Source organism: Anomaloglossus baeobatrachus, chromosome 7 (genome assembly GCF_048569485.1).
Source record: "Anomaloglossus baeobatrachus isolate aAnoBae1 chromosome 7, aAnoBae1.hap1, whole genome shotgun sequence".
NCBI classification, from domain to species: Eukaryota; Metazoa; Chordata; class Amphibia; order Anura; family Aromobatidae; genus Anomaloglossus; species Anomaloglossus baeobatrachus.
The window spans coordinates 254,457,129-254,477,934 of NC_134359.1; positions in this window are offsets into that span (position 1 = coordinate 254,457,129).

Below are 20,806 nucleotides of genomic sequence, written 5' to 3' on the forward strand. Positions count from 1 at the left end.
CTACGTGTAAAGCGGCCTTTAGTGTGTCCGCACTAGTGATTTGTATAGATAGAGGCAAAACTATGTTATCGTCACGAGCCTCTTTTAATGCATCCCATTATTTTATTTGCTCTATATAGAATATGAAATAAAAAAATGCAACTGTGTTTACAAGTGCAGAATCCCAGGGTTAAAAAATGCTGCATAAAATCTGCACCAAAGTCACATAAAAAAGGGGAAAAAAAATAGTAAAAAAGTAGAGCAAAAATTACAGCAGATTTCTCCTACATAGTTTGGTGCAGACACCTGCAGAAAAAATTCTGACTGTGCACCGGGGCACAGTTCTCAAGATAGATGCAAGTAGCAGTGGTTGAACAAATATCTATAGGAAATTTATTGCATCTCTGCTGATATTCTGAAAGTACTTTAGTACTTTACTCCATTATCTCGTATATATTTTTAAGTCTTTACATTCGGCTCTAAATTGACACTGGACAATAAACTGTTACAGGCATACATTAGATATATAGATGACGTAATTTCAAACACATAGAAAGAGTTGTGCTTCCGATACCCGGCAATAGCGCAATTACAAATATTTATGTTCCTTGAGCGAACGCTGGGAATAAAATGAAATGTATCAGGCAAAATACAATTATCACCTCACATCACTGACAGTGGGCTGCGATCGCTTCATTTAAAATGCCACGAAAATAATTATTTGACGAAGGAAATCACTTCCACTGTGACATTATAATCCCCCGTGTGGATTTCACAGTCTCAGTAAGCTCTCTGTACATTACCTAGGAATTACGGAGGGATCGCACAAAGCCGCTTGCCTTCATATTCGAGAACGCTCGGATGTGTAGGTTTTGTAATTGAGATTTCCATCATCTTTGGGACCGGCCGTTTTATTAAACATATCATTCAATATTTCAGGCTGAGTAACCCAACTCTCCCTGCACAATTACACACTAAATTATACCAGGGGAGTTGTATAGATTTCTGTAACACCAGACAATAGATTACACAACAACACGGAGACGTAACACCGGGGTCAATCATATTCCACATCAGGGGTCCGGAGTTTGCTCTTTGCTTTTAATGGGTTGCTAGACTGTTGTATAATATTACGGCCCAAGGCGTACAAATGGAAAAAAGGATGTGTGATAATAATGACTCATGCTTTATCATTGTAAGTGGTGGTTGTCATCTGAACACCTTGGTTTGAGATACTGACTAAGAGCCATTGGGTTCGAAATGCATCCTCTCTGACAGTTGTTTATACCCTGTTTGGACCTTTTTTTTTATATGGATTTTAATTTGATTTAATAAAATTTTTGGATTTTAATATCCCTTGGACTTTGTTGCTGGATTACCCTCAGTCTACAATCTGGATTGCCAGTATACCCTTTCCCTTGCACGAGTCCTGGATACGGTGACCCCTCCTTTGGCTACAGGTGAGCGGATACCAATCTTTCTTTTTGTCCTTGGTTTGAGATAGTCCCCTCTTGGCATCGGGCTCACAACCGGCCTTCCCCTTGGGACTCCACACAGTGCGAGAAGTATTTTTATCTCAATTCCCTTCCCAGGTCACTTGGCTTCGATGGCACCTGGAACAGCAGACTTTATGTCGAGCGTTGTTCCGTATTGCACTCATTGGGTGTCATGGCAGCGTCGGACTCAGTTCATACTGCAGAGTCTGACAAACAGCCTGGGATCACTTAGTTGTGCAGCCTGTCACAGGTGTCGGCTGGTTCTGGTTTGACTGCTCTCCATTACAGCAGGAGTTAATCTCTGCTGGCTTGTGATCATCTCCTGGTAGCTCAGGCTGCTGATCACCACTGGCTGCCCTCGCCCTTTATAAGCTTCTGGACACTGGCGCTGAAAGCTGGATATAGCTTTTTGCTTCCTCAGTTCCTGTGGTTGTCCAGTTGTAGGGTGATCTTCAAGTTGCGGTTCTGCGTAGTGTGAGTCCTCTAGTTGTGTATTTATCTCCTGCCCCTTTTGCGTTACTCCTCTGTTACTCCTTCCTTTGTGCTTGAGTGTGTGTGGTGTGCATGAGTTTTCATTTACCCTTGTCTGTGATTATTTGTGGAGCTTTGGTAACTGGGTATCCAGCCCCCACCCTGGGTGGTGGGAAGTAGTATCAGGTCTTGGATAGGAGACAAGGCAACGTTGGAGGCTCAAACCTGGCTACCATCAAGTCTACCTTCGAGATAAGGGACAGCGCAGGGGCCCCAGTCTTAGGATCAGCCTAGGAGCCCTTATTCCATCCGTACACCCCCATGGCACTTTGCCAGTGATGGCTAGCTCTTTACTCTAGAATAATCTGCTCAAGCAACTATCATCCATCCTTGTGTTTCTGGGGGCAATATCCAAAGCTCTTATATGCACTCATGAAATTGCCTTTTTGGCTAGTTGTATCTCACATTCTTTCCCCTAAAGCTAAAATGAGACTTTTATCTTGCCATAGGCATACACACAACCAGGTGGCAATTATCATTCCAACTTCGAGAACTCCAAAGTGCAGTGTCTTGATTAGGGATGAGCAGACCTTTGGAGATCGGGTTCGGGGAGACTTTAGTTAAAAGTTTGGTACGGGACCCGGACTTGACCCGAGCCCCGAACTCCATACAAATCAATGGGGACCCAAACTTTGTTGTTGTAAAATAGCTTTAATTTGGTTGCAATAAGGGCTAGGGGGCTGCAAAAGGAACCTATGGTGCCTCGTTCTCAGAACAAAGCTCCATAGGAATCGAAGGGCATCGTGGAACATTACATCACTGGAATAAGTTGGAACTTTGAGGATTTCTTTTCAATTAATAAATTGGTCAAAGAGGGAGTGTGGGGGAAGTCTTTATTTAAACAAACTATTTTTTTCCTGTGCGTGTTTTTTAACTATATAAACTTGCCTGGTTAGTAATGAGGGTGTCTGATAGACGCCTATCCATTACTATCCCCTGGATTTGATGCCAGCTGTCAATTCACAGCTGACATAAGCCCCAAAAGTATTACCCTAACTTTCATCGCACCAGGGTAATTGGAAAGAGCCAGGCAAAACGTCAAAATTGGCTACTTCTGGAGTGGATGCAGGCTGCTATTTTAAATCTGGGAAAGGCCAAATAACCTTGGGCCCCCCAGCCTGATAATACCAGCGCCCAGCTGTCTGTTTTACCTTGGCTGGTTATTAAAAATAGGTGGGACTTCCCGCTGTGTCTTAAACTTATCGCAACTCTGAAGTTGTTAATTTGAGCTGGACTATCCTGTTTCACTTATTCTTAATTTGTTACAGGTAAAATATAGCTTTGTACCGTGTAAGCCAGTAGAGATAAAAAGATTGTTTAAAAGAACTTAGAGAATTGTTGCATTTTTAACAAATCTGCCTAAAACATTTGCACAGTGTTCCCATCTGGGACATATAATAGCACATTAACACTAGAACTACTGGACTCGTGACACCTATATAGAAATACATAGTGCAAAGTAGTCAAAATGACTACCTCAGTAGTTCTAGTGTTAATGTTATAGTGTCGTGGGCGGAGGAGGGGACGCTGCGCTCTCCCACTGCTCGGGTCCGGCTGCTGCTGCTCGGTGGTGGCTCGAGCGGTGGGCCGGATCCCGGGGACTCGAGCGGCGCTCCTCGCCCGTGAATGAAAAGGAGGGGGAGTTGATTGTGGGGATTTGGAATTGTCCGTGACGCCACCCACGGTTGTGGTGAGATTGGTGACACCACCGCTGCTCTGGACGGGGATCCCGGGAGCGATGACAGGGAGCAGCCTGGATGTTAGTTCTCCCCTCCGTGGGTAGGGGGTTGGTTGTCCCAGGGCACGGTGATGGGGTAGGGATGGATGGCAGGCGGGTACGGGGCCTGGTGAGGTGCAGGGTTGCGGGGGCAGGTTGATGGTGACTGCCTTTCCCTGCCCCTGTGTAAAGTGTGTACGGTTCCAATGGGTTCCCACCGGTAACCCGCTCCCCCAGCTTGGATATGGGCTGAAGGAGCCCCTTTTGCCCGCAGGCTCTGGCCCTGGGAACTTTAGCCTTGGCGGTGACTGTGTTTCCCTCTAACGGTTGGAGGGTTGCCTTCTGTCGGGGCTTGGCTGCTGGGAAACCCAGGAGGTTCCCTTCGCTACCGGATTTGGCAAATTCACGTTGACTCCTAGCCTTGCCGGGGTTCGTAAGCCCCTGCTGGATGGTGCTGGCTTCTCTTTGTGTACCGGTCCGGTACCGCCGGGCCACCGCCTGTCCACGGTCCTTACGGTTAGCTCCAATAGGCCACTCCTGCAGACGGTCACCACCGTCTGCCAACCTTGCTGATCCGTCCGGGCCACACACCCGGACCAACTTCAGGCTGCTTGACTGCCACTTTACTCCTCTCACTTCCACTTCCTAAACTGAACTCTATCTGCCTGGTTTTTCCGCCTCCAGGACTGTGAACTCCTCGGTGGGCGGGACCAACCACCTGGCCCACCCCCTGGTGTGGACATCAGCCCCTGGAGAAAAGCAACAAGGGTTTTGTCTGACTTAGGTGTGCCTGACCGGGAGTGTGGGGTGTGTTGGTGTTGTTACCTGTGGCCCCTGGCTTGTCCAGGACGCCACATTCCCCCTTAGTAAAATGCAGACTGTCCGCGGGCTGCCCGTCCATCACCGGTTTTATTTTCACAACTGAAAAGATAAACGGTAAAACAGGAATTACAAGTATAATAACATCTTCCCACATCTGGAGGTACTCTTACTTAAACGTTACGGTTACGGCTTCCGCTCTCTCCCACCCAAGCAACCTGGCCCTGATGCTGCCCCTAAGCAAACAGGCAGCACCCCTTGACCCCAGTCTAGTACAAGTTGCCCGAGCGGGTTCTGTCCTTTTCAGGGGACCCACGTCCATGGAGAACCCCTGAAACCCTCGGAGGATCGCCACCGGTTGCGGTAGTGGCGGGCCTGGGCCATCTCTTTCCTCCAGGCCCATCTTCCAAATCAGCCTCTCCGGAGGCGGTAACGGTTAGCCAACAAAAACATTTTTATTTACAAGCCACTAAGTTTGTGGTTGCCCTGTCAGTTCTCAGGCTTGTCCATAGTAGTTTCTACGTAGTTGTTTGTAAGGGGTCCCAACAGGGACCAGTTGCCGGCAACGACCGGTTCAAATCAAGGCTTAATCAGGTGAACTTCTCGGTTAATTATTCTTATCATTTGTTAAAACTTGTAAACGGTACTTTTGGTGGTCCCAACGGGGACAACTTGCAACGGGACTCCGCTGCCCTTATTCAGACTCTTTGGTTGAGGCGGCCCCATCTTCCGCCACCAGCATATCGAACATGCAGTGACACGCCTGCTGTAAAAGAGGTGCCCGGTATCCGTTTCCACCAGTGCGCGGGGTGTAATAGACCACCGGCTCTCCCACATAGCGGAGACACTCATTCGCCTCAATTTAAGGGGTGGGCCCAGCACCGTAGCTGGAGTCACTATCACTTGTCTCTGCGTCAGGCGGGTTGCCGCCATCTGCCGCAGCCTCTCGGCTCCCAGTAACCAGCACATCAGATTCTTCTGTGGTAGCGTGGGGTAGTAGGTCAGGTTGGTTAACGCTGAGGCGCCTCAAGAATAATGGTAGGGATGATACGAGGGCCGAGACAGGCCCGGGCCCCCCAGCCGCAGTGGCCGGTCCTGGTAGGACATGGGGACGTGGGCTACCCATCGGCTCCATCATATCTGCTCCCCTCTCATACATTGGGGCAGCTGCAACCAGCACTTCCACTTCATCAGTCGACTGCTCCATCATGAGGTATATCTGACTTTGCTGGCGTTGGTGAAACTCAATCACTCGGGCCTTCATCCATGCCACTGTCCCGGGCTCGGGGTCCAGCGCAATCACGGCCGGAGCTTCTGGCACATTTTCGTTAAGGTCCCGGCGGCTCCCACTCCCACTGAAGCGGTTCAGGGGGGTCCTGAGCGTCTGCAGCCGGCTGGTCCGCCGGGGCGGGTTGACAGGGTATCGCTACCGGTTGGGCAGGTAGCGGGCCTAGTGGCGGGGCGGCAGCGGCTAACACGGGTAGCGGGGGAGGCAGCAGGGTGAGCGGGCGCAGGCCGGGCCCCTAAGCCGCAATGGCCGATCCCTCGGGAACACAGGGGCGTGGGTCTCTTACCCGCTACTCCGAATCTTCCTCCACCTCGTGTCTCCGCATAGCGGCCACCACGTCCGCCATGTCGGTCTCCCACTCCTCCAGGAGGAGCTGCATGTGGGCCTGCAGACAGTTACTCAGCGGGGCGGTCTGGTCTCTCAGCCACGTCGCCGTGCCGGGTGCGGGGGCTTCCTCGTTGGTAGTCGGACTGTGCATCTCAGCAGTGAGGTTTTTCCAGGAACCCGGTATTGCTGCAGAGTCCTGGTGTCTCTGCTTTTATAGCCGCAGCTACATGCGGCCAGACGCCATCAGTCCCCCTTAGTGTCTTTCCGGCTCCTCCTCTACAGGGGCGAGGTTTGGGCCTTCGCGCCTCCACTGCTCGAGGAGACGCTCGAGCGGGAACTTTTTGCGCCCAAGATGGCGGCTTCTGCAAATTTTCGGCCGGACACCTCCGGCGGTAACAAGGCGCACCTCTACCAAACGGCAGAGCGGTAAGATCTTGTTCGTGACGCCAAGTTGTCGCGGGCGGAGGAGGGGACGCTGCGCTCTCCCACTGCTCGGGTCCGGCTGCTGCTGCTGCTCGGTGGTGGCTCGAGCGGTGGGCCGGATCCCGGGGACTCGAGCGGCGCTCCTCACCCGTGAGTGACAAGGGGGGAGAGTTGATTGTGGGGATTTGGAATTGTTCGTGTCGCCACCCACGGTTGTGGTGAGATTGGTGACACCACCGCTGCTCTGGACGGGGATCCCGGGAGCGATGACAGGGAGCAGCCTGGATGTTAGTTCTCCCCTCCGTGGGTAGGGGGTTGGTTGTCCCGGGGCCCGGTGATGGGGTAGGGATGGATGGCAGGCGGGTTACGGGGCCTGGTGAGGTGCAGAGTCGCGGGGGCAGCGCTGTGCCGCACGGCACGGTGGTACTCACTCAGCCAATGATGAAGACACAGTTCTCGGTAAAACACACGGCTGGATGGACGGGTCCCACAGACGGCTGTGGTGTTTCTCCTCCCGGCAGGTTGATGGTGACTGCCTTTCCCTGCCCGCCCCTGTGTAAAGTGTGTACGGTTCCAATGGGTTCCCACCGGTAACCCGCTCCCCCAGCTTGGATATGGGATGAAGGAGCCCCTTTTGCCCGCAGGCTCTGGCCCTGGGAACTTTAGCCTTGGCGGTGACTGTGTTTCCCTCTAACGGTTGGACGGTTGCCTTCTGTCGGGGCTTGGCTGCTGGGAAACCCAGGAGGTTCCCTTCACTAACGGATTTGGCAAATTCACGTTGACTCCTAGCCTTGCCGGGGTCCGTAAGCCCCTGCCGGATGGTGCTGGCTTCTCTTTGCGTACCGGTCCGGTACCGACGGGCCACCGCCCGTCCACGGTCCTTACGGTTAGCTCCAATAGGCCACTCCTGCAGACGGTCACCACCGTCTGCAAACCTTGCTGATCCGTCCAGGCCACACACCCGGACCAACTTCAGGCTGCTTGACTGCCACTTTACTCCTCTCACTTCCACTTCCTAAACTGAACTCTATCTGCCTGGTTTTCCCGCCTCCAGGACTGTGAACTCCTCGGTGGGCGGGACCAACCACCTGGCCCACCCCCTGGTGTGGACATCAGCCCCTGGAGGAAGGCAACAAGGGTTTTGTCTGACCTAGGTGTGCCTGACCGGGAGTGTGGGGTGTGTTGGTGTTGTTACCTGTGGCCCCTGGCTTGTCCAGGGCGCCACAATAGTATCTATATATATAATTGCCTTATTCTGTCTGTCTGTCTGTCTTGCTCCAAAATTATGTCCTTACGGTGACACAATGCTGATTGGCCGCTGGGCTCACCATGGCCTCGCCCCCCCGCACGGATTGGCCGCTCGCCTCGCCTCGGCTCCGCCCCCCCACGGATTGGTCGCTCGCCTCGGCCTGGCCCCGCCCTCCGCATGGATTGGCCACTCGCCCCGGCCCTCCGCACGCATCGCCAGACATAACCTTGAGCTGCTGGGATCGTGACGGAGCCGGTGAACGCTGGTAACCATTATACACATCGGGTAACTAAGGTCCCTTAATTACCCGATGTGTATCATAGTTACCAGTGTACACCGGCTCCGTCACGATCCGAGCAGCGCCAGACATAACCTTGCGATGCTTGGATCTTGACGGAGCCGGTGAACGCTGGTAACCATTATACACATCGGGTAACTAAGGTCCCTTAGTTACCCGATGTGTATCATAGTTACCAGTGTACACCAGCTCCGTCATGATCCCAGCAGCGCCAGACATAACCTTGCGATGCTTGGATCTTGACGGAGCCGGTGAACGCTGGTAACCATTATACACATCGGGTAACTAAGGTCCCTTAGTTACCCGATGTGTATCATAGTTACCAGTGTACACCGGCTCCGTCAGGATCCCAGCAGCGCCAGACATAACCTTGCGATGCTTGGATCTTGACGGAGCCGGTGAACGCTGGTAACCATTATACACATCGGGTAACTAAGGTCCCTTAGTTACCCGATGTGTATCATAGTTACCAGTGTACACCGGCTCCCGGTACACATGTGCAGGGAGCCGGCATTATACTCCTCTCCCCCCAGGACTACTTCTCCTATTATAGTCCTCCTATTATACTCCTCTCTGAGTATAATAGGAGAACTATTATAGCATGGGGGATGGAGCATGATGGGGAGTGCGCAGCATGGAGGATGGAGCACGATGGGGAGTGCGCAGCATGGGGGATGGAGCACGATAGGGAGTGCGCAGCATGGGGGATGGAGCACGATGGGGGGTGCGCAGCATCGGGGATGGAGCACGATGGCAAATGCGCAGCATAGGGGATGGAGCACGATGGGGGGTGGGCAGCATGGGGGATAGAGCACGATGGGGGGGTGCGCAGCATGGGGGATGGGGCACGATGGGGGGTGTGCAGCATGGGGGATGGAGCACGATGGGAGGTGCACACCTCCCCCCAACACACACACACAACACACCACACACACACTGGGAACCACAAACACCGCCATACACAGACACCCACACACACAGACAACGCCGCACACACCCAACACACAAACACCGCGGCATACATAAATATACGCACATACCGCACAACACACACATTGCACAAAACATACCTCCCCCCAAAACACACCACACCCACACAAACCGCGCAACACACACACACACAACGCTACAGACACACAGCGCTCCACAAACAACGCAACACACATACAACACCGCTCTCACCCCCCGCCACACCCAGACAACACCCAGAACATGTACAGCGCCCTACACAAACACTTGGCAACTACACACAACATCTATATATATATATATAACAAAAATCATACATGAACTACACAATACGTAAATTCTAGAATACCCGATGCGTAGAATCGGGCCACCTTCTAGTATGCTATAAATGTCTTGAGAGGTGCAAGTTGTGCACAGGGACCCCTCGTTATCATGAGAACGGATCAACATTGTGCTGTCAGATAGCAACTCATTTTTAAAGGACCACTAAAAATTGAGAGATGGGTTAGTGACCGTACATGGTGACACTCTATTTAAAATCTTTGGACCCTCAAACTCCTCTTCACTATGGTCTAGTATGAAAGAGGACTAGGACACATGGGACCTTTCTGGTTATTATAAGGGTTTCTGCAGTGTGACCCTTAGCTTTCCTGTTGACCGTTAATAAGTGTTCATTGTGGACAACCTCTCTATTCATGGTAAAGAACCTTATATATCAATTTCTCATAATTTTAAGATCTTTTTACTGTCCGTACAATGTTCAGTGAATGTAAGCATATATAACTAGTCCTGCTCAAAATCTGAATCCAATTTTATGCAGTCTTGGCAATGCTAAAATATCACTGCCTCATGTTGTCGCTTCTCTTTGCCACTTTATTCTGAGTTTATACAAAGTGCATTACTCAGCAGGAGGCAACAGTGAAAAAAAGAAGATGCCCTATCCAGAACACACTGTCAGGCTTTTAGCAAACACAAAATGAGTGAGAAAATATCACTAAAATTGACACGAAAATGTTGACTGCAGTCTTCATTGCTGTATTTTTCTCACTTTTCAAGTTAATGGAAAATTTGGATATGCCATGATTGTCTATGATGAGAGAACCCCTTTAAGAATTAGGAGATGAAAATGCATGAAGTTTGGCTTCTGGAACACAGACTCTCCATGTGTCATGCCTTGGATTTGATCCGGTGGTCTCCTGTGCTCTGGTCCACTTCCCTCCCGACTTGACAACAGTCAGCTTTGGTTGTTTTCCAGGTTCTGAACAATTTGTCTCTGTTTTTACATATTTTGTAATCATTGCCTTTCTGCAAAGTGTTTTCTGTTATGTACTTTGGTCTGCCCTATCACATGGCGGGTGTAACTATTTAAAGCCTCTCAAAGCTTCCATTTCCCGCTGGTGATATTTCAAGAGTGGATATTGCTTTGAACTGCAGCCTACTGGTTTGTTGTTTCTTCATTGTTAATTTTATTTTGCCTTATTTTACTCTGCATCTTCCCCTAGATTCTTAAGGAGATTGCTGGAACTCTCGATGGCTGCTTCGAGAACTATTGATCAGAGTGGTTATCTGAGTCGTCCAGTTAGGGTTTTCAAGGAAACTTGGCAGACACATCGCAATATCAAGATGGTGGTGCTCAGTAGTAGAAGCAAGTTGTGACAATATGCCACTAGGTGTCACTAGAAGCTACTACAGAAAGGGAAGTCAAACACCCAGTTGTCAGAAGCCAGGAAGTCAGATAAGGTACGCAGGAAATGAGCAGAGCCGGGTCAGGGTACAAGCCAGAGGTCAGAATTCAGGAAGTCAGATAATATGCACAGGGAGTGAGTAGAGCCAAGGTCAGGGTACAAGCTGTAGGTCAGAAGCCAGGAAGTCAGATAAGGTACACGGTGAGCGAACGGAGCCAAGGTCAGGATACAAGCCAAAGGTCAGAAGTAAGAGGGATAACATCAGAGTCAGGGGCACAAGCAGAGTAGGGTAACAAACATCTGGCGTAGGGAGGAAAGATCATAACAACAAAACTCACGGGAGCCAGAAAACTCACTGCCGAGCAGGAACTGTGACTGGCAGCATTCCAGGTGAAGTTGTTCTCTAATGAAGCCGAGCACTCCCTCAGAATGAGGTGCCTGAACAAAGGCCCCTCCCTGCACCAGCGCAGGACCATAAGGCTGAGAGGGAACCTGTCACCTGGAGCATAATACAGAACATTGGCTCTGCTGGATAGCAGAGCATCGTGGATCATGAGCAGAGCCGGGTCAGGGTACAAGCCAGAGAGGTTAGAATTCAGGAAGTCAGATAATGTTCACAGGGAGCGAGTAGAGCCAAGATCAGGGTACAAGCTGGAGGTTAGAAGCCAGGAAGTCAGATAAGGTACACGGTGAGCGAACGGAGCCGAAGTCAGGATACAAGCCAAAGGTCAGAAGTAAGAGGGATAACATCAGAGTCAGGGGCACGAGCAGAGTAGGGTAACAAACATCTGGGATAGGGAGGAAAGATTATAACAACAAAACTCACGGGAGCTAGAAAACTCACTGCAGAGCAGGAACTATGACTGGCAGCATCCCAGGTGAAGTTGTTCTCTAATGAAGCCGAGCACTCCCTCAGAATGAGGTGCCTGAACAAAGGCCCCTCCGCGCAACAGCGCAGGACCATAAGGCTGAGAGGGAACCTGTCACCTGGAGCATAATACAGAACATTGGCTCTGCTGGAGAGCAGAGCATCGTGGATTATGACAGTCCAATCCAATATATACTACGGCACTCAAAAAAACCTTTAGAACAAAGTAATTTTTATTAATGTTTGTGCTTTAGGCCAATGTCATATTTTGGTCTATTTGACCTTCTTCACAGCCTTGTGAACAAGGTTAAATAGACCGAAACATGACATTGGCCTAAAGCACAAACAATAAAAATTAATTTGTTCTAAAAGTTTTTTGAGCGCCATAATATATATATTGGATCAGGTTAAAGTTGTCTCAGTCTGCGCAAAGGACTTTAGGGACTGTGGAGTTGGGACCTCTAGCCTATACAAGAGCTGGGCGGGTTAGGTACAGTAGTATAAGTAAAACGGTATTTTTTCATTACTTACCACATGTGCACTTTTACTTGCATAACACCATGGTTTCATCCTATGGAGGAAAGGCTTCTTGGATAGAATATTTCCAAAAGGGCTAATTCAGATGATGGTTCACATGAAAAAAAAAACAGAGTCAAAGCTTACTGTGGTATGATTTGCAGGCCGAATTCACACATCCAAGCAAATGGATACACAGAAATGACAGACAACACAGTGATGCCATCCATGCGCTGTTTGTTTTTCACACTGATGACTTTGTGCTTTGGCTTAAAAAAATGCTTCCAAACTGTATATGTGTTCCCAGTCTTGTACAGCCGTCAGCCCTCTCGCCTGACTACTCCATACATGTGGGCGGTACAGAATAAGCCACTGTCAGACACCTCCTCTATTGAAAGGTTGGTTCACTACTCTGCAGTAGTGACCATATCTCTGTAAAACTGATAGAGGAGGCTTTTTGTAAATACCTTGTGTTGCCAATTTAGCCTGTGAGCGGCGCTATTGTAGTCTGCTCTTCCTCATTGCATGACTCCCGGGGCTCCGTGAACTCTGTGATCCGGTGCTGTCAGGTCAACTTCCAGTTGACCTGACATCAGCACGGCCGGCCCCAGTCTTCCTGAGTGAGTGGGCTGTGGGCAGCATTTCACCGCTCATCACAGCCCAGCGTCACAGCGCAGCATCTCACATGCCCTCTCCTTCACTACAGAGCACCACAAGCAGGGAGATGCTGGGCTGTGACGCTGGGCTGTGATGAGCGTTAAAACGCCGCCCACAGCCCAGTCACTCAGGAAGACTGGAGCCGGTCGTGGTGATGTCAGGTCAACTGGAAGTTGACCTGACATCACTGGATCCCAGAGGTGACAGTGTTGAGGAGAGCCATAAGATGAAATACTTAATTAACCTCTGGACATAGAGCACTGTGAGAAGTGTGTTCAATGAAATCAATTCTCTATACATAAGCCAGTCAGTCTTCAGAGGAACCCAAGATGGCCCCCAATGACATCATAAACCCGACCATAAGAGGATCACCAAGATGACCCCAGATGACATAGACCCGCCTACGATGACGCCCACCAATCAGCTCATGGACTAACACATTGTTCAACCCACTGACCAATTAACACATCCGGACATGCCCCTTTCCAAGGTTATATCAGGGCATGCTTCAGTTGAAATAAAGCAGAGTCTGGGCCGACTTTGGTCGAGGAAGGATGAATATCCGACTGTGTGTCTGATCTAATTTTTCAAGCATGCACTCGATCTACACCAATTAGGACAGGCAGTAGGCAACTAGTGATCTCTGATTAAGAGTTCACCCTAACAGCAGAGCCCCAGGGGTCACTTGATGGGGAAGAGCAGACCGCGATAGCGCCGATCACAGGCTGAATTGGCAACACAAGGTATTTACAAAAAGCCTTCTTTATCAGTTTTACAGAGATATGGTCACTACTGCAGAGAAGTGAACCAACTCTTTAATGGCTTATGTCCCTCATGATTGGAGTCTGAACCTTCTCTTCTCCAACATCATCTGTAACAGGAAAGTCCAGAGGTCCCTATACACATTAGATGGTCGGCCCGTTCCAGTGAAATCGGCAGATTTGGCCGACTATAAATTGAATGTATATAGGGGACCTTTAGCATAAATTAACACAATGGACAAAATACACCAAAAACACTCTAATACAGCACATAAAAGAAAAGAGTAAAATAAGCGTACAGCCATAAAGATATATTGGAAGAATTATAAATGTGACATTTTCTGCCTAGTTGAGTCCAACTAATTCACCAAGAACAAGACAATGAACTTTGCAGAAAGTGAAATATCACAGAAATCTTTTGCTCATATACAGAACATCTTAAAAGGAAGTGACAACCCTCCGGCTTACTGACAGCCAATCTGGACGGGCACAAGATTACTAGCGGGAAGGTGCCCCATGAGAAGGATCATAGTGGTGACAGCGTGATCAAGCTTGTCTAGTACAAAATGGTTCAGGAAAAAAAACCAAGAGGGCATTCAATTAGCATAGATCAGTCACTGTGAGGTCTTCCTAGGAAAAAGAAAAATAATATTGCCATGTAATTCTCGACAGGCGTAGCTATGCTTAGGAGCTGTCACCAGGTCCCTGGTGCATACCGGCATCTTAAAGATCTAATTTAGATCAGAAAACAATGAATTTAAACGGTGTGCATATAGTTACAACCATTTTTATTGCGATGAATCTAAAGAAATCTATAATAAAAAATAAATATTCAAGAGAAATATTTATGATACATTTTGAAAATATTTTATCGTCTTGTGCATTTGTAAGGAAGTGGAGGTGCTGCCCATACTCCTCTTGATGGTATGATGGTATTATATAATGCATTGCACTGTTTTAATTGTGCTTTTCTCTGTTGGGTGATTTGCATGCACTTGGTTGAGTACAGAAAGGGTTAATAGTTGGGGACAGTCCAGGATGGGAGGAGTTGCATGAGCATACGGGATGCGACTTCCTGGTAGTGAATTAGATAGGGTTCAGCTTTCAGAAGTGAAAGACCTATGGTCCTTTATGTAAACAGATCTGTGTGCAAAGAGGGAAGACCAATAAACATCAGACAGTACGTCTTAAAAGAAAATAATGGAAATTTCCCAATTGGATGCCAGGCAGGAAGCCTAAAGGCCCCGTCACACTAAGCAACATCGCTAGCAACATCGCTGGTAACGAACAACTTTTGTGACGTTGCTAGCGATGTTGCTGTGTGTGACATCCAGCAACAACCTGGCCCCTGCTGTGAGGTCGTTGGTTGTTGCTGAATGTCCTGGGCCATTTTTTAGTTGTTGCTGTCCCGCTGTGAAGCACAGATCGCTGTGTGTGACAGCGAGACAGCAACAACTAATGTGCAGTGAGCAGGAGCCGGCTTCTGCTGAGGCTGGTAACTAATGTAAACATCGGGTAACCAAGAAGCCCTGTCCTTGGTTACCCGATATTTACCTTTGATACCAGACTCCTCCGCTCTCACTGCCTGTGCTGCCGGCTCCTGCTCTGTGCACAGATAGCTGCAGCACACATCAGGCAATTAACCCGATGTGTGCTGTAACTAGGAGAGCAAGGAGCCAGCACTAAGCAGTGTGCGCTGCTCCCTGCTCTGTGCACATTTAGCTGCAGCACACATCGGGTTAATTAACCTGATGTGTGCTGTAACTAGGAGACTGGGGGCTGGTCACTGGTTGCTGGTGAGCTCACCAGCAACTCGTGTAGCCACGCTCCAGCGATCCCTGCCAGGTCAGGTTGCTGGTGGGATCGCTGGAGCGTCGCAGTGTGACAGCTCACCAGCAACCTCCTAGCAACTTACCAGCGATCCCTATCGTTGTTGGGATCGCTGGTAAGTTGCTTAGTGTGACTGGAGCTTAACGGAGACTACAGAAAAAATAGAAATTCTTAGTCCAGGCCAGGAAGGCCTTATAAAAGGAAAAGAACATCACTCAGGTGAGCAGCAGGACGAGTGCCTTGATTCAGGCCAGGGAGGCAATGGGAAAGAAACGGACCCGTGTCCAGGGTGGAGCACAAGGCCAGTGAGGCTCAATTAAAGGGACTTAAGTGTATGGAAGGATTCCTTATCTTCGATCAACAGGACTTAAGTAAATGATTGGAGAGAAAGCTATGGTTGCATATTGAAACACAAGTTCTTCTATGGAGAGTTTAGGGTGCATTACAGCCTGGAGTCTGTGACCCTCACTGAATAGATTTTAAAGATACTAGTAAGGAGTGGTATCAACATACCTCAGTCAACGAAGCCCTCATAAGTCAACTGGAAACTGAGAGAAGCTGTGAGAGGCCATTGGCCCTCACACGTGAGGATGGAGCTTCCCATAATGGTTTGCTGGACTGCTGTTGAGTTTTATGGAAAGAAATGCATCACCACATGTAACCGGAAAATGCTCCATGACTTTCTATTGTTCCTGCTGTCAGTATTCATTGTACTAGGTAGCTTTCCTGCTGCATTTTCATCTCTCCCCTTTTGAACCCAGTAGGAGCTCGCCTTCCACCCAGCTGCTCATCATCAGTATTCTTTTGGTGCTTAAATACTCCCTTCTTCCTTAGACTGATGCTGGTGATATTTTTCAGTTCATTTTAGCTCTGGTATCAAGCAGGTGGCTTGCTTTTATCTGTGGGATTGTTGCTGAAAGTTCCGCTGAACCTCTACCTGAGTCATCTGTGGATACGTAGTTCATGCATTTTCCCCCTGTGTGTCCCCCTTGTGTCTTTTCTAGTGTTTAGTGGGTATGATGAAGAGCTCATCCCATCTGTTCTCTGTTTAGGGTCCAGCACTAGGGATACCTAGGGTCAGGAATCCGGCTTGGCTGCATAGGTGCGAAACCTATCTAGGGTGGTCAGGGACCCCAGGGACCAGCAGTAGGTTTGGTAAGGGGTCACCATCTCACCCTTCCCTAAACACAGGGGCCACCTTGCCTTACCTTTTGCTGTGACGCCTCTGGACTATAAGGTCGTCACAGGGTATTATACAATCTGCCCTCCCGTGCAATATCCAACTCCTCCTTGGTTATGGGTCCACAACTACATGGTGTTGCCTACATCAGCTAGTTAAAATCCTAGGTACACTCTGCACCACACTCACCAGATGCACCAGTGGACGGCCTGAGTGGAATAATGTCGCCCACTTGGGGGGTTGGTTAAGGGGAGGACAGGAGTGTCAGGAGAGTCAGTAGTAGGAGTAGGGGAGAAGAGTGTTGGAAGTAAAGGAGAGAGGAGGTCAGGAGCCGAGCTCCTTACAAGCCATTTAGGTAGCAGACGGTGGTCTGGGCCTAGAGGAGCTCGACCCCCAGTCGCAGGGGATCATGGCAAGGGGCACGGAACTGTCGATGAGGACAACCAGCGGCCTTGCACTATCAACGGGCTGGGACCAGGACACGACGGGGTATGTGGACCCTAGGTCAAGGAGTAGCTTCAGGCAACCTGACAATTTACCGGACGAGAACGGAGCCTTCAAGATCCACTCTCCACCTGCTCCAAAATCGGGGTACTAGCGCAACAAGGGGGATAGGACTTTCTACCAAAACGGTCCAGAAAATCACAAGCGTGAACCCTGAGAGCAAGCTCCCACACTTAGCCATACTGGGGAGAGGAACTCGGCAAGTTCCATACTACCGGGACCAACAGAGAAGTAAACTTAGTGCCAGGAGACAGGTCACAGATCACCAGGCAGCACCATTGGGGACGGGACCTGAACTAGCTCCCCTCAGCGGCAGCGGTATACAGAACTTTGGTTTACCCAGTTGTCGGTGTCAGCTTAATGGACTGAGTGAATATGAAAGTGACCCCCTTCGCACCCAACGGCACTCCCCGAACGTCATTACCAAGTCCCGGGGTATCCCCACTACCCGTGGAGGGATCTAACACCTGGCTGCACCATTCCATCGCACCCGGGTACTCCCTACTGCAGCTGTGGTACTCCACATTACCACATACCACGGGTGGCGTCACAAACTTTAGCACAATCCCCTGTAAATACCCCCTTCATTTGAGTGGCCGCACGACCCCGGGATCCGGAGAACCCTCGAGCCACCGCGGATCTGGATCCGAGCAGCCCGGCTGCTGACACGGGGGCGGCACATTGCCACTTGCTAGGTATTTCCCTGTACATAGCCAGACCAGATTCCGAGTGTCAGGAGTATCAGCATATTGTGCAGTCCTGCCATTGACTTCTACAGGGATGTTCCTTACTATAAGATTCTAAAGATCTTTCTATAGATACTGTGTAACACCTCCTATATCGGCAGCTGCAAGTGATAATATCCTCACCTCCGCGGAGGCTCGACAGCTGGGGAACATCTGGTGCGTAGTTGTTTTTCTATCTCAGTTGTTTATTAGCACTAGGTTGATGTGATAAAAAGCTTATTTCTTGTTAGTTTTTATAAGTTTCAGAATATGAGCAAAACACAAGGATATAAATAAAGAATTGTTTTTTGGCATTAATTAGTACCTATTTAGTTTGAACAAAATATATAATACAATATCGATCCATCATATGGTGAATCAGACTCCATTGTGGTCCTAAGAAGGTTTCCTTTTTTTGACAGCATGAATAACGCTGCATGATACCCAATTCTTGGGTGACAGAACAGAATCCAATTTAAGCTGAATAAATCTTATTGGTATAGTTGGTTGGTAAATCAGCAGGTTACATACGGTATCTGATTTACAAAAAAGATTTTCAAATACCTTATTAGAATATTCTCAATTAATATAGGAGATGGCTCCCTCCTCTTCTATCTGGAAGACTCAACATGACCATACATTATTGAAGCATGTAATACTTCACTTATCCTGTGGAGGTGCTGTAAGGAAATTGAACACATTTTTATGGTTGTCTTGCAGATAATCTATGATCATTGATGATCGTCTTGTTTTCTAACAGGAAGAAATAGCTAAAATCAGATGATCCCTTTAATAATATTCGCAACAGTGCTAGTGTTGAGAAGAGAGCAGTTAGCTATTTGTTCTCGCTATGCTGTTAGCGAGTACTGTCCGCTACTCGCATATTCGTTATGAGTAGCAGGCGCAATGTAAGTCAATGGGAAATACTCGCTACGTAGCGAGTAACCCGAAATTCGTACTTTTCGTGCTAGTAGCAAGTAAAATCTTAATATAGTTTACCGGGAGGTGGAGAATTGCCGCGGGGGGCTGTCCGTGCGGGTGGCCGGCTGCCTCTTTGTGTGGGCGCTGTCTGTGCAGCCGGCTGTCTGTGCGGATGGCCGGCTACCTCACTGTGCAGGTGGCCGGCTGGCTATGCTGGCAACGGAAGCTGCAGTGGCTGTGCTTTAAATGATGGCGCCCGGAGTCAGCGCATGCGCAGATAGAGCTGTCGGCTAAGAGCTCCATCTGCACACGCAATGGGCGCTATTTTTTTGAAGCCCGGACTGCCGACAGAGCATCTGGGACACCCACCACACCGGCCTGCTCCACACAGACACCGCAGCTTCCGCTGCCAGTACAGACCCCAACGCTGTCACCACAGACCCCACCAGCACCGCCCCTGCCTCCTGTGACTCCACTCCATCACCCCTCTGGTAAGACAACACCGGATTATAAGACGGACCCCATGTTTTTTTTACCTTTTTTTATCTCTACATTTGGGGTGCGTCTTATAATCCGGCGCATCTTCTAAAACGAAAAATACGGTACTTAAACAGATATGTCCGGAGTGATAACCGGTCTTTTTTAATGACCACAACATAAAAGTGGAAGATTCCTTTAAGACAAAAAATACGAAACAGTAGTAAAATAAACCAAACCACAAATGCAACAACTCCAGTAAGAGACTCAGCGGGGAGGTATGGAAATAAGTTTGTGACCGGAAAATTAGGACATTCATGTCAGAACAGCGAAAAGGAGATTAATATAAAGTCGTGTGAAGACGTACTCTGCTCATCATTTTTTGTCGTCTGCTTCATCTGCCCTTATATCCTCGGCTCAAAAAGATAATTATGTGTAATATGAATAAATAACGTTGCATTAGTTTTTCTTTTTTTTACAGAGCCTTCTTGAATAAATGACGAGCGTGTATTCATCATTAATTTAGGTTTCTAGGGCCTCCTGCCGAGAACACAGGAAACAGTTGTGTTGTTCACTTTGCCCGATGTCATGGATTTTTCATTTTCTACGGTATGAAGCCATTTTGTTTACATCACCCGTTTTTCTTGTAACTTGTTCTAGTGATGCCGGGACTAAATGTCATTAACGGTTCCAGGAAGCAAAAGTGTTTACCCCATGTAAGTGTGGCGCCCCTGACCTGGTCAGGCACCACTGAGTACTGCACCCATGCTGGGGACAGTACAAAACAGGTAATCCAGAAGGCTGACCGAGGTGTGACTACACAGGCGCATAGTGATCAGGTCTCACACATGTACCTTTGGGAGGACCCCTGGGGATCCCAGGAGGGGGCGAAGCCTCCATCTCCACTCGAGGGGTGTGGTAGAGAGCCTGGTTGCTAGGTGACGTAGGCAAGAATAGGAGAGGAGGGAAGAGTGAGCCGAAGACAGTTGAGTGGTGAAGTTCAGGGAGAGCAGAAGCAGACCCTGTAGCTCTACACAATTCTGACAACGTACGCGCAGTGACTACCGACGGGGGAGAATGGTCACCTGGTAGTGCTGCCCGAAATCCACCCACGGCTAAAGAGAGAGCAACGGAGTGGGGAGTAAGGAGACTGTCAGGGAGTTACCAGGCCCAACCGGGTAACAGGTCCCAGTGCAGGGATAGATTCACCTGTCCTTTGCCAAACCTGCATGAGGGGGCACTTTACACCCCCAAGACAACACCACAGAGTCCGCAGCCACGTAGCAAAGTGAGGGCCCATAGCTCACAGGAGGCAAGCAGCCGGAGTGATCTGGTCCAGGCTACAAGCAAACGGGCCAAAAGGAAGGGGAGAGAGGCACCAGCAACTTCCCTGGGCGACCCCAGCAGGGCTTCAAGCAGGGGTTACCTCAAAACACAAAGGGCTAAGGAAGGCGAGTCGGTAGCCACCCTCATCAGTCAGCCTGAAGGACACCTGGTTCCAGCCTGGTTCATCCCAGCTACGCCCGGGTTACTCACCCTGCCACCATCAGTGAGTAAAACCCCTGAAAGACATCCTGCTTGTGCGT